The sequence below is a fragment of the Leptosomus discolor genome, chromosome 1, assembly GCF_034619465.1.
Source record: "Leptosomus discolor isolate bLepDis1 chromosome 1, bLepDis1.hap2, whole genome shotgun sequence".
Taxonomy (NCBI): Eukaryota; Metazoa; Chordata; class Aves; order Leptosomiformes; family Leptosomidae; genus Leptosomus; species Leptosomus discolor.
The window spans coordinates 191,542,537-191,556,436 of record NC_141391.1 but is presented as its reverse complement, the minus strand read 5'-3'; positions in this window follow the sequence as shown (position 1 = coordinate 191,556,436).

Here is a 13,900-nt window from a genome sequence, read left to right as displayed (position 1 = left end):
GAGAATTGTCCTGGCAGATATGACACCTGCATTAAAAAAAAAAAAAATTAAAAAAAGTAAAAAAAAAAATAAAAGGAAGAAAGGAAGGGGGGAAAAAAAAAGAGACACTGTTGACAAATATTGAAGCTAATGAAAACAACCACCTCAAATCAAGATGATGCAGCAATATAACAGAACAGTTATTGGATGTATGGGCACACTCTTGGACCTTACACTTGATAAAACGTATTTGGTTCTTTGGAAGCTGCAGTAGAAAATGAGCTGGAGAAGGTTTTCTGAAGACTTCAGGTTTTGTTTGCTTTCAGTCTAGAATAAATGTGAAAGAAGTTAAGAGCCTGAGAATCCACGTCTGACAAGCTTGCAAGGTTTATGTTTCCAAAGATAGGTTTAACTTCTTCCTCTTCATTCTGTCATGTAATAACACTAGAACAATGATATTATTGAGGTTAAAAGGGCAAAAATCCAAGACTGATACCTTCTATGACTCAATAAAAGGCATATGCCAGCAATCTTCAACAGTTGAGCAAGAAAGATCACTGAACCACCTAGAGCATAACAAAAAGTGCTTAATTATTTACAGCTGTTTAAAAGAGAAAGAGCTTAAGCTCCTGACTGAGCGCGGAGATCGGCATCTTCTTTACTGGAATCTTACTGCAAAGATCATGCAGCGTAAACTCTGCCACGAGAATCCATGCAGTGCAATGAATCCTTAACCCTCTGCTTTTTGAAAGTGTGCTTAGTTTGGTACATGCTATCCTTGCCTAAATTCCGTATGGGTCCAAATATTTTCTGACCTTAATGGAAAAAGGTTGAAGCAAGCATCACCATTACTCAAGGTACTTACCAAAGTAAGAATCGGTCTTTCTTTCTAGTCTTGAAATAGTCTAGAATTGCCTCTGTGATTACCTCTTCAGGAAGGAAGTTGCCTCAATCTCCAGGAAAAAAAAAAAAAAAAAGGAGGGATCACCATCTCCCTAAAAATACCCAAGGACCTTGAGCTCACTGTGGGGGGTAAAGGGGCAGACAGCACTCCATACGAAGACAAAGGGCTGGGAGGCATACAATCCCCTGTTCTCCATGCAGTTTTCTCAGCATTCTCACCCATGTCCATTCCATTTCCAGAGGACATGCTGAGACTCAGGTTAGTAGGTCAAAGCCCCGTGTTTAGCCAGGCTTCAGAAAACCTACAATGTTTTCAAGTACAAAACAACAAGGATTGGGCTCACTGACTGACATTTTCACAAAGGGCTTTCTCCCAGCCAAAATGATAAGTGATGTCTTTTTTTCTTTTCCTTAAATGGCAGCTGACAGCAAAATATTACGAGTTACTGAGTTTAATTAAAAACCTTTCACGTTGGACACAATGGAAAATTTATATGAGGTGAAAAGTGCTTCTCATCATGGGATCTTGCAGCTACTTATGCTAAGCCAAACAGGTGCAGCTGTATTTTAAATAGTTAAGATTTTCAAGGCAAAAAGAAAGACCTTTGAATTTGTGTAAACTTACATAAAGCTGTGATTTACATAAGTGACAGTAAGAGAAACCCACGATTACACAGCTATGGAAGATAGCTGCCAATTTTTTTCCCCTTTACCAAATACTTTGTGACTTTTCTGCATGAAAAAAAGCTTACGTTACAGCAAAGTAAGAATCATGTCAGACAATCACAGCACAGTGATACCAGTGACAAAACAGGCATCAGCCTTCAAGAAGCTGTCCGCAGAACCAGATGGAAAAAAGCATTCCTACACTTAAGAAGGAATCCCCGAAATTTAGTAATTCCAATGACACTTTTAAAAATTGCTAAACCACTGGAACATAAAGCTTGATCACCAAGCCCAGCCTGCCACTGTTGCAAGTAAACCTGCAGAGCAATTCAATACTGCACACCTCCTGATGCTGCAGGCCAGGAAACACTTCCCAGTTCTAGGAAAATTAAGGTTTATTGTAAAATACTGGCTACCACAGTTAACACTGCAGAAATAAGGGAGCAAGGGACCTTAAGGGCACATAAAGCAACTCAGGCCCCAGACTTTTCACTTAGTTACTTACTAAAGAAACAAACTTCACACACTGAGGATATAATGGCTGATATGCAAAGGAATAAAAAGCTGGTCAACCAAAGATTAAGGATTTTTGCTAAGACTTAAAAAACTGGTGATGAAATTCATGCTCCACTGACCATGAACCTCAACCACGATTTCCCACACTGTAAGAGACCTACCTGGGCGATCATTCCCAGATGAGTCTTCAGAGTTTGCTCTGCTAAAGCTGTTCCACTTGAAGACAGCCAAGCACCCACAGTCATGAGCTGCTTAGTGGAACCCAAGTTCCAATCCTTCATTTGAACTCTGTCTTTCAAATTAGCAATGATGTGGATTTTTTTCTGAAAGGGAAGGTACTCTTTCATAGAAGAAAAACAAAACACCCAAACCCCCCAACTCATCAGGTGTCTCAGTTTCTTCCCACAGCAGAATGAAGAATGGATAATATCACTGTTTTCTTTGGTATGAGACTGGACAGAGCTGGGAACAATGGGCTTTGATAGAAAAAGAGAAGAAAAAAAAAAGATAAACTTAAGAGCATTAAGCATTGAAATGACATGTTCAAAGAGTTCTAAAGTTAATGGAAAAAAAGCATCTTCAGATTAGAATTTACAAAGGCTCTTTTGAAAGTTCATTTTTATTTTCCTACCCAAGGGTTTCTATAATTAGCTAGCTACAATAATGACTACTATGTTGTCTAATGTCAGCTTTAAGTGGACAAGTGTAACCCAAATATGCTCATAACTACCTCCCAAAACAGCCAATATTCACAATATTTTTAAGGCAGAATTCAAAAAAGCCAGGTATACATGAAAATAATTATAACTCACACATTGGTTTTATTACTCAAGAAATGGAAAATATTTGCAGATACAACAGTTATATTTCTAACTGCATTTATCACAGAAATTAAAAATAGGAATTTAATACTCTACCCTTGGATAGACTTCCCCCTTGCTGGCATACAAAACCTTAATATACACTTCCCTCTGTCAGTATAAAAGGAACAATATGATCTATTCATACACTCTAATGGGTTATAAATTAGTACACCCATTGAGGGAAAGAACCAGCTGTGGGTCTAATTGTAAACAGTACAATGAAACGTGAGTGGACAACACAAGGTGTAAGTCTAAATTATGAGATATTAATTAATAATTAAAATATTTCATTATATTATAGAGAAATGTAACAATTTCTCATCAAATACTTGCCCCATCTTTTCTCAGAAACAATGCAACAATATAGCAAAATTTAGAGAACAATAAAAAAATTACGTATTTGAAATACTATATGGGAAAGACAAAGAATATCAAGCACTTCTATTTACACTTTTGCATAGTACATAAGTAAGAGGAAATGTTTTTGTTATTCAACACATAATTAAACTGTGAAAGTCAATGACCCACGACTTTGTTACGCTTATGAGGACTCAGGACAAACAGATATTTACATAGAAAGGGAAATATTTAACACATTTACACCGGTTATTTATCAAAACCTGTAATGCCTTTGTCTTAAGACAATCTCTGTTTATATGAATTTAGGAGGCAACATCTGGTTTATGTAGGCTATCACAGAACATTCTGTTATTGTAGCTTTACTCTTTTCACTGTGGCATCCTGTACAGGATCCTGGCTAGGGTTGGCAACCACAGTAGATTGTCATATGCATTTGGCTGCATGAAACTAAAGAAGTTTTTATTGACACAAAGTAAGACAACTTTATTCTGAAAGAAATACAGTACTGCTTTAGACTCTCCTTTTAGAGCTAGAAAATAAGGAACAACATCTGAGTACTAGCAAGAAAACTAAGGAATGGGAACACTTATGCATCCATTGACTATACAATAATTTCATTTTTAAAATTAGAAAAAAAAAGATATATATTTTCAGTTTATTTGCTATTACCTTATAAGTTGTTTTCCCTATTATTGTGATACTACCTACGGTCAGCTAAATCAGGATTCTACTGAACACAAATACATAGAAAATTACACCGTTTTTCCTCAAACTGCTTCCCAGTTTGAAGGTAAGATACGACAACTAAGTGAGACAAGCTTTCAGACTGAGAGAAAACCTGTAACAAGAAGAGGCAGCAGCACGCATACTAGAGGCCCCTGTTTCAGCTCACTCTTTTCCCAACCTCAGCCAGCTTTCTGCCACTCTGAGTAAAGTAGACCAAACATGCTTTTGAAAAAGAAGGTCCACCCACTTAGGGCACGCCTAGGAGGGCAGGAGGATGCCTGGGATGCATTAAGAGGAGAGAAGCCAGAAAGAGAAGTAGCTATCTGTGATTTTTAGAAAGAACGAGTTAAACAGAGGTGTGGTGCGATTTCTTGTCTCCTTCCTCAAGGGATAAGACAATTAATAACAGCAGTAAAAAGATCAAAGCTAGAAAAAACAGCTGAAGGTTGTGTTCCCTGAATTCCATACAGATGCTGAGGGGAGAGTAGAAACACTGAAGGCTAGAAGAAAGGTACTAACAGAAATAATTAACTTCTGTTCTTCAAAGATTAAGCCAGGAAAGGAAATGAAAAGAGAATTTTTAAATGGATACCATGCTGAAAGATACAGCTAAAACTCTACTGATATGGCTGCCACAGCTCGTTTCATGTACTTATTGATGGGGAAAAAAAAATACTATAAACAGTAAAAAAAAAAAACCCGACCAAAATTGAAACCAATATATCTGTCTTGAGAAACATCATGGGAATTCTGGATACTGAAGATACAAGGAGGAGGCTTTCCTAAGCCATGAGACATTTCTCTTCCATTCAAGCACCTTCCTGTCTAACTACAAATGTCTGTATTCTACTACAAATGCCTGGGGGAAAACTCACGCTCAAAACAGAGGGCAGAACATCAGGTGCCTACATCCAGTCTAACACCTTCTCTACATCCAATGAACTTGAGTTGGTAGCTTGTCATAAGTACTCTGCTTCAGCAGACAGGAACAGCAAACAGATTCCATTGCAAAATGAAGGTACCCTTTTAAAAGAAAACTTAAAAAAAGCGTAACTTACCACTATCCAGACATAGCTGACATTCAGCAGGAACCTTGCTAATGCCAGAAGTCCAAAACGTTGATCTAAAAAACAGTGAAAAATGAATATCCTCCATATAACAGAGTTTATGAGAAGGGAATGTTGAAATTTTCTCTGTAGTTATATCAGTTGTAAATGCATAGAGACCAATCGATTCCCACTTGGGATATTCCCCAGGAATATATCCACAAGAAATGAAATTAAAACAGGTGTGGATCAGTGCTGCCTCAATAGGAGAGCAACTACTGAGTGAGGTTTCCCTGCCTGATCCACGATTTTCAGGCACTGAGTTTCTATTAAAAAAAATATCCTTTGTGTTCTTCTAGGAAGCTGACATTTTTTCTGAATCATTCAGCCTAACTGGAGCCAGGATCCACACCCGTCACAGGCTTGCAAAACCTAGAAAGCTTCAGATATCATTTATCTAAAAAGGGCCCTTGGATCCTACTTCCTGCAATTTTATATATCAATATCTTTAGTACTGAAAGAACGAAGGCATGGAAAGGAAAACAATAGCCCATGTAACCGAACCAAATGGGATGTTTAAGTTTCTGCTGCAATTCAGTAACAGATAAAGCACATGATGCAAAACCCAACCCAATCAAGACAAAAGTCTTTTTTGCCTTTTAATCATCTCTGGATCAATTAGGTCTATTACTCCCACATACCATGCCTTTGCTTAAATCCATTTCCAAAGAGCATTTTCACTGCTCTTAACTGAACACTACATCACCAAATGGAAAACACTGCCTTTCTTTATACTTAATCCACTGTTCTCATTATACTTTTGTCATTGCTGTTTTGATCATTAACTGTATCACTAGAAGTGGCTTAATAATTACTCATTGCTTCTAGAAGCTTTCGTATAAAATTCTTCCTTTTTCCTCATGTTTTCTGGAAAAAATATTAATCTTTTTTATATCATCACCTGTTGAAAACTTCTAATGCTATTTCAACAGACAGTTGGCAGTTTTAGTAAAGTCTCCCAAAAGTATGGCAACAAATGCAGCAGTGAGATTAACAATTCAACAGAGCAATCAGATGTTTAGGTTGCTTGATCATAGCAGGAGAACCATCTGTAATGAAAAGCAGTCTCTTCCCAGAGGTCCTCTGCAATAACAGTGTAACAAGACATACACCACTATTCTGCTGAAAAACTCCCCAAACCAAGATCTGTATTTATCATCTTGTGCTCAAATCTAACACAGTTCCTCACTGCCCCTGCCGGTAATTTATTAGACATTAAATACTTTAGGTGATTAACATTATGCACTCATGTCTGAAAATATTCATTCTGTCCCCTTGTAAAAAGTTTAAAAATGTCAAACAGACCTTTCTAAACTTTTTATATTTATAGGAAGTCGGGCATTTCACAGTCTATTTTAGTTTTGTAGTCAAAATGGGTTTTTTGCAGTTATATAGTTTTATCTTTGTAAAATTGCTGTAATAAATTGGGAAATTGCATCCCCTATTAAGTAACAGATTAAGGCGTGACTGTTTGATGGTGCTGAGCTACATGCTTCCTCCACATTTAAAAAACAATCATTGCTGTAGCAAACCCTGAATGTCTAACAATCACAACCCCAAGATGTTGCACAGAACATACTACATTTGAACCTACAGCACCAGTTGTCATTGAAATTGATAGATGCAGGTTTAAATTCATGAATACCTATTTTTTCCCATTCTTTCCAGATAAGAAGTTTTTATGACTAGATATGAAAATCCTTATTAAAAATCTCAGATATAGGAAAGGAAATAGACAACAAAGGTACAAAAAGGAACATCTGCTTGTTTGTTCACTGCTACAAACAGGAACAGTGTTTCACAGGAAGAGAAACTTCAGTATCATGCACAGTGTTTCCAAACCAATAAATCCGTAATGCAAGCAAAATTATCTTGATAAAGAGGAGAAAGTGTGTGAAATCACACATAACAATTACACAAGACAAAGGACATCATGTAAGTGATGTGAAACAATACAGCGTGAAATAAGGCAAGTCTGAAACACCAAAAAGGAAGGAAAAAAAAATAAATAATCAAGGGCACAAATAGGAAGCACAAACACCCCACCTGTTCTGTGGAAAATACTCTGGGAATTCTGATTCAATAACGCAACAAAGGAAGTGGTGATAAAAATTCAAATGGAGTTGTGAAATCTATTGACAGAAGTGGGGTACACAGACCATGCAGGGTAGTTATGCTGTTACGTTTGGCACTGGGGTTATAGCTCAGTCACTGAATCAGTTTACTGGACAGTACAGTGTAGGAAAAAGATTGTGGTCTAGGAAAAGACCTAGAGTGATGTGCTTATTTTTTTAACCCATAAGACCTAAAGCTTCAAATATATCTGAGATGACAGTTGATCCCACTACTTACCAAAGACAAGAACTACAATAACTGGCAATAGAAAGGACCAGAAAACTCTTCCCCTTCTAAGGGTAGGGAAGTTCTGCAGATCTCCCTCTCAAGACAAGTTACACAAAATATCTATCAAAAAAGTTATAGGTACGCTGCATTTTGTTGCAGTGCAAGGGTTGAGCTAGATGACTTCTTGAGGTCTGCTACGACAAGTTAATGCCGCATGTTGAGAATTCTTTCCCTGGGTCAGTTATGACATTGTGTCGAGTGTATGAACCCACGCCCATCCTCAGATACAGTCTTGTTACGAGCTTTAAGAAATGCACACAAAAAGGTATGGTCCTGTTCTTATCCCTGGCACAAATCCAAAAATTGCAAGTCTGTACCCATCAGAGCACAAACAGATTTAGCCCGCCATATCTCAATTTGCTGCCTTCATATACCCCATTTACCGAATTAATGACATAATCACAAGACTTTTCTCAAAAATGCCAGAATATGATTCCAAATGGAGATGGGATTTTCAGATACCTATCACTTGAGCAGTCACTTCATTGTGTATATGTGCTGCACGCAGCTGCAGGCATAATGTGGACATGGTCATAGGTCAAGAGGTCTGTGTTCACTCCCTGGTCTAGCTACAGAAGGTAAAAGAAAATCAGTAGATGGGTAACTACTCATCATTTCCTCAGAAATTCTTTAGCTTCTCTCTAAGTTCCCAGCTGGTGAACTTTTTCCCCTATAGCTCTAAGTTTCAGAGACAGCTAGACAAAGAGAATTTGTATAGGAATTTAAGCTAGGTGCCTCTGCATAAAAAGCCCACTCACACTTGAGCAAGACAAGGCAGACAGTAGACTTTCTGCTGGCAACATTTAAATAAACTAAATTGTGTCAGCAAAAATGACAAACAAGAAAATTTGCCTCAACCCAACAGGACTGTTTATTGCTTTTGCTCAAATAAAAATGAAAAGTCTGAAATGGAGAGACTGTCTGGATACTAGAAGCAAGCATTAGAAGCCATCTAGGAACTACCATTACACAGGGATCCTGCCCTTAGAGCACATCATGCACTCTCAACGGGAAATTCTTTGTTCCTGCCCTGACGCTGTACTCACTACGCCAGCTTTTGTCTCACAGATCTGGACAACAGTTGGAAGCAAAATATCTTGGTACCAGTCCAGGAAAGATGAAAGTGACTCTGACAGATGTAACAAGCATGCAAAAGGCAGAGCTGCAATGGCATATTCTGTCAATACATACATCCTCAATACCTGCTCCTACGCATTATGGTCCCTCTGTCATTTGGCATTCCAAAATTGTCAGTTAACAGCCACGACATGACATGACATGACATGAAACGCCTCTCTGCTGTTGACTGTGATACGGTCTTTTCCACACAGAATGTGTTTTCCACATTAGAGTATGTTACAAAATGATCAGCAGATGTCAAGGGCAAGTAAAAAAAAAAAGACTATTTTGTTAATGCATACAAATAAAAAGGCCTAAATAACAAGTAGATGCTAAACAGAAGTCCTATTTACATACCAGAAGTAGAAACAATGCAAGCAAGAAAAAACCAATAAAATTAATTCTAAATTATTTGAAAGCCTAAATTATGCTTAAAAAAAATCATGTTAATTCCTTACAAAATTAGTTCCTTTCAGCAAATATTGCTGTCTGCTCATTTACTTGTAAATACTCACGCTATGCTGCTTAGGTAATGTACATGATGCTTAGACTAGGTTTGAATGTCATATTTAACAGGTTTTTTTTAAAATGTGTTTCTCCACCACGTATTCTTGCTATATGACATCAAACATACATACAGAAAATTACAAACCCTAACTTAAGCTGATTAGAATCAAAGAGTTTACAAGCATATTTAATAGCCCTGAATGAAGTCGAGACTTATAGGAGAATACAACTTTCCTGTACGCGCCACCTAAAACACCTATACATCATGCGTAATTTCAAGGGTTAGTTCTAGCACTAGGCAGTTTTTGCTACAAAGAAGTGACTAGTCTGAGAACACATGAAGTCCAACGACGTATTTTCTTTTCTGGTATGTCTTCCCCTATCTCTGAACAGGTACAGGTACAGTGATGGTTTCAGACCACTGTATGGAAGAACGCATGTTTAGGAACTTGTAACAGACTGCCATCCTCTGCCTTTGTTTAAACAAACAACTGGCAGGACGAAAAAAGCAGCAGAAATCTCATGAGCTGCTCTATATGAATGAGTGTAATACACTGTAATGCTATCTTATGACTGAAGATGAGAAAATGGCACCCTCATACTACAAATACAGAAACTAAATTTTGTTATCTCTTGGCATGGGAGTTTTCACTACAACTGTGCCAACTACTGCCATCTCTGTGACTGACAACCAAATTTCCGCTGCCTTCAGCTAGCGGAATTTTTTGTACTAGGGGATAAAGAAATAGACTATTTCTTTAGACTGTTGTACTGTGACACAAAGCTACATCACACAACCTACATGCCTCATGCACTAAAATTAATAACAAACATCATTTTCCTGCAAGCAGGCCTAGGACCAAATTATCTTACTAAGAGGAAAGCAACAATATTTCAGATTACACACCTTTATCGAAGCTGATTCATAAAGCAGTACAGGAGAGTTCTGTCATAACAATGTAGCAGAAATGGGTCCAATGTGAACAAGACCCATTAAATTAAATATTGCAGTATCGGTAAATGTTGCAGAAAATAACAACAAAATTATTAAAACATTAAATAAAACATTACCAGAAGTCAATGTGTTGACATTCATTAACCTGGTGTGACAATTCAGGAGAAATCTATGTGACTTACGAATGGATTCTTAACTACTGCTTGTTACAAAACACAGTGCATTTAGTTTAGTAGCTCAGAATTATAAAATCACTTTAATTTGAAGATCTCAAGGTGCTTTGCAGACGTTAACAGATTGGGTAAAGTACATACAAGCACTATGCTGAACACCAGCGAAAACAGAGTCATCTCTCGAATATATCCTATTAAATACTCTTTCTGATGTGCAAACATCCACAGATCCTATGGAAATCACAGAAACCTAAACATATCCTTACATCAAACTCAAGACTAAACATGATTTCTAGCAGGGTACAGAAATCCTAATACAAAAGGTCAGTAGCCACTCATCAGGGTTTACATCCAGCACAGTAACCACCTGACACAGCAGTAACTGGCACTCAACACTTTTGAGTCATCCCAGACTAGAATGCTGATGTTTCTGGCATTCACTACTGCTGGGTACCCGGCAAGCGCTACCTTGGAGGTACAGGCTAGGCCCAAGCTTCGTGATGCCTTTCGTGAAGCAGGTTCACGCTCAGCTGTTCAGAAAATGATAACTCTTAGCAAATGACCGACAGCATTTCCTCTTCCTGTATCTTGCTTCACTTGTATCCTTTGACTGCAACAGTGATAAGCTTATAATGCTACAACTTCAGCATGAACTACACATATTTTCTAGAAAAAGGTCTTGTGGAATGACGGAACATCATTTTGCATCATATTTAACCACCATGCAACTGGCTTTCTGTAAATATTTACAGCACTACAAGCACTTGAAATAGAAAATAATTGTCTACTGTGGCAGTCGCAGTCCCTGTTTTCTTCTACTCCAAATTGCCATACTATCATCACAATCTAGTGAACATTTTTTAAAATGTATTTTCAATATTGTATTCTTTTTGGCCCTTGTTCTTTTTAAAGATTCAGTCTGTCAAGCCCTTGTAAAAAAGCTTAGTAAATATATTCTTAATGTACTGATCTGACCTTATTTTAGCCAAAGCAATGCCTAGAGATGCATGTCGTGTTTTTAATGTTACCTTGTAGAGGAAAGTCTGAAACAAACAAGGAGTCATGTTTGCAAAAAGCCCTATCAAAACTGTTTTGCAGCAGTCTCATCACAAGACATGAAGAGATTTTTTTTTTAAAAAAAGGGAATAAAAACAGTAAGAAAAGGAAAAATGTTAGAAGTTGTTTTCATGAATTTACCTTTCTTCAAATTTGTCAGTTACTGTCGTAACACAGAGGGCTCAAGGGAAGACATTGCTTGTTACAAAATGGAGAAAATCTTAAAAGCTCTTCCGAATAGCCAGTACTACTGAGCTTCACAGAAGTCTGACTTGTCCACTGGCCTCCTCTTCTCCTCCTGACACAGGTAACCTCCTCTGCCCTCAGCTTGGTAGAAATCAAACATTACTTCTACTTTCAGTACAAATACCAAATTTCTTTCCTTCCCTACCTTGTCTTCTTCCTCCTTTGGAAAAGTCTACGCAGAAACTTAACAGGTATTGGATAATTAACACAGCTTCCTTTCTTGCTGTGATGCTTTTAGCTCCTGGTAAAATCAAGCAAGATCAACTGGAGAAGCAACAGAATCTTACCACACAAGGGAGGGAGTGAAATAGCATACCTTGTTCTTCAGAGCTGGGATGGAAAGGGTGGTTAAAAGTAGGAATAAACAGGGAAGCAGACTAGGTAAAACCAAGGTGAAAGAGCAGCATACTTGTATCTCTGCTGAAGTCTTTAGACTTAATTTTACTATTTGGATATACAGCATTTAACTTCGAAAAATTCCAAACCTAGTAAGAACTAGAATATAAACACTTCTAAAACCTATTATGTTAAATATATGAATACTGCAGACAAAAGTCAAAAACCAATCACACTGAAATCCCTTATGGTATACTTTTTTCCCCACAGCATTATGACACAGCCTTTAATTATATCATCACCTGGATCTGAACCTGCCTACACCACTCTAGATAACAGAAAACAGGTATGTAGGGAGAAAGTCAAACAAAAAACCAAACCAACAAAAACAAAAGAGCCTTGCTAAGGCCATTCATTCTTCAAGGACTTTCCCAAACTGAGAATCTCAAATCAGATATCCTGACACACATTTCAACTTCCTAGGAAAATAAGATTTAAAGCACACTCTTGTGTCTGTTCTTCTAGATGATAATAGTAAGAAACCTGTAAGTGTCACGACTGCAAGTTAATTCTATGAAGTCAAAAATCAGGCAAACTATGACAACAAACTGCCTAAGCTTTGCTACTGCTGGAAGGGAATTCCACCAGCTTGGCAGTATTCTCTAATATGATTGCACCAAAAGATTTTAAAAAAAGTCAGAATATTGAATTTCCGCATCAAACATACGCTTTGCATGTCTGGTAGAAGGTCTGCATTACACAGGGTCAATTAAAACTTCTGATGCCAAAACTGCACACGTAAACAAGCAACTGCCATAAGCAGAATAAACACAAATGGCTAGGAATTTCCAGCCCACCAGGAAAAAGAAAGATTTTAGATGTTATGATATTAATGAGGCATTCAGTAAGTAGGTCTAATTGGAAGAAGAGGAAGGGGATTTTTGTTCCCCCCTGCAAAATCAAAATCATTGAATTATGTGGAAAATATAAAACTTTTCTGAAGTAGCTGATTAAAAAAATATTAAAGCACTCACAAGTTTTTGGTTTTGGTTTTGTTTGTTTTCATTCTATGGGAGAGGACAATAAAGCATTTAGCCTGTGAATGCAATTCACAAAATTTAGGACGACAGTGGATTACAAGGGTGGAAAAAGACTATAGGGTGCTATCCCAGCTGAGCAAAGGATTGTTTTTCTGTTAAAAACAATGACAGAGGAACATCCCACTGACAGGACCAATTGGTAGACAGCAACAACATCAAAGAAATAGGTCCCCATCAGAGAAAATTACCATTCCCCTCTCTTCTCCATGGTATGATACATCACTTGTCTCCTTGTGATAGATACATCCTTATTACAGTCCCACAGTCCTCACACTATTCCCATGATATATGTCTCAATGTCTCTTTTGACATAATGTCAAGTGGTAACCAAACTAAGGTTACTTAAATGAGGCTTTTAAGTAGATACTAACAAATCATGGAACAGCTCAGTGGGGAGACAATGCTCTTGCCTACTAGGCCATCTACCTGAAAGTGGCTCAACTCACAGAGGGACATTTGCCTATTACAAAAACCTGTCTACTTGAAAGGACCAGTCCATGCTCACTGCCAAAGGGGACTCTGGAGATTTTGCAGAAGGTTAGCCACGGGGTTCATCGGAGGTTTGTTACGATTGGCTGATGTGGCCAAGGAAATCTACGATCATGGATCATTAGTGCAAGCCACGTGGCCCCATTTTCCCCCCATATACATCTGGATTTCAGGTACATCCCATGATAGTTTGGATGATCTGGTTAAATAAACATGTATTTCAAGAAGTAACATAGGAAAGAATTATATGGGACAAAGTCAAATCTGTTCATTGCAGAGCCTTATCGTCAGGCAATTGGGATTCGACAAATTTAGTGCAAGGTAAGTTTTGTAGGAAAGCATTATGAGAAAGAAATCTAGAGCAAACAGTTGTTTTGGCAGCTTATACATCTGCATT